This window comes from Gossypium arboreum, chromosome 11 (genome assembly GCF_025698485.1).
Source record: "Gossypium arboreum isolate Shixiya-1 chromosome 11, ASM2569848v2, whole genome shotgun sequence".
NCBI lineage: Eukaryota > Viridiplantae > Streptophyta > Magnoliopsida > Malvales > Malvaceae > Gossypium > Gossypium arboreum.
Window position 1 is genome coordinate 137,576,787 of NC_069080.1, and position 1,882 is coordinate 137,578,668.

The following is a 1,882-nucleotide window of genomic DNA, read 5'->3' on the forward strand; positions in this document are numbered from 1 at the left end:
GAAAACTGGTCAGGCCTCAAGCAAGGCCTTTTTGGTATAAGCCTAGCCCAAATATGAAAAACAAAACTGTTTTTTTATTTTACTGTTTTGTTACTATTTTCTTGTTGTTTTTAACAATTTTGCTATTGTTTCAGTTTTATGTTGCCACTATTTTAGACGCATTTACTTGTTAAGTTGCATATATCTTAATGTTATTTAAGCATACATATTTTTTAAATTTATTTTCAATTTGCTGGAAAATATTTATTTTAATATTTTTAGTATTTTTTATTTATTATATATATTAAAAATTATATAAAAAATAACATAAAAAAATTAATACGGTCAGGCTGGACCGAGTCGAGTGCAAGTACAAATATTTTTATCTAAGTAGAGTTTGAATAATATTTTATACTCATTTTTTAAACTGGACCAATTTTAACTTTAACAAACAGACCTAAAATTTTAGTTGGGCCCAACCTAAACCTAATTTGGCCCATCATCACCTCTACTCTCAATTGAGATGTCTTATAATTATATAAACTTTGATAAGTTAATAATTTATATTATATAGATTCTAAGACAATGATATATTTTCATGCCCTTATCGTCTTTTCATGTTTCTTTAGCTTTTCTCTTTCCCAGTTTGTTTTTCTTTGTCTTTTTCTTTTAATGCGGGGGTAATGCACTGTTTGAATAGCCAATAAGGAATCACGTAACGTTTCTCCTTCATTAACGGTAACCAGCTGGATTATTTCATAAAAAAATAAAGTTAAATTTTATAGTTTTAAATATTTCATTTTTTGAAATTTTAATCATATTTAAGATATTTTATATTTATAATTTTAATAAATTAACAATATTTTTAGGGCTAATTAAATAAATTGAATATGGAAGTTTAAATTTATCTCCAAACTTCAAATATTTTTAATTGACTCTTTAAAATATATATTTTTAATTTTCTTTTCAATTTTACATATATTTTAAAATTTGAGATTTTTTTAAAATTTATATCAATTTCGAAATTATTTCCTATCTTTTAATTTATATATTTGCATTTTATAGAAATTTAAAGTTTTCAAATTTTCACGTCATATTGATTATGTGTCACAATATGATATTATCACGTCGTTGAAAATAAATTCAGCTACAAATAAGCACTAAAATAGTGAATCTAAAATTTGTTTGGATATCAAGTTGGGACAAAAAACCGAAGATGCCAAGTTTGGTGCCTAATAGAAGTAAGTAAAATCTGATTTAATTTAAAAAATTAGATAAAAATTTTAAATTTTAAATTAAATAGTTCGAGTTATTTGGATCAACTCAAATAAAAAAATTAAGTTTTTCTGTTTAACTCAAATATGAGTTATAAAATTCGAGTTATCCAAAAATTCGAATAAGAAAAGACAAAACTACGTCATTTTGATAAATGTTTACCTTTCTAAAGTCATAAGTCAAAATTATTAAGTTAAAAGATAAAATTACATCATTTTGATAAATGTTTACTCATTAAGGTAAAAGACAAAACCATTATATTATTTATGTAGTTAAATAATATTATACTTCGTCTAATAGTTGAATAATCGATTCATCTTAACGCAATATTAAATATAAATAATAGGATTCGTTAAAACACAATAACTTGTTATTTTATTGCTATCAAACTCTTTTGAAATATCGTCAATCATTTTACTCTTTCGCCGGCCTATTATTGCCAAAGCCAATATCTATTCGTAAAAACAAAGCAGCAGTTGATTAGCTCCCTTTTCCTTCGCCTGCATCGTGTTCCCCATTTATATAAACCAAATTTTGACAGCAATTCATGAGGCCTCTATTGCTTGTTCTTATTCGAGGGGTCTATACAGATACAAGAAAAGGACAATAAGAAAAAAAAATGAAGTCC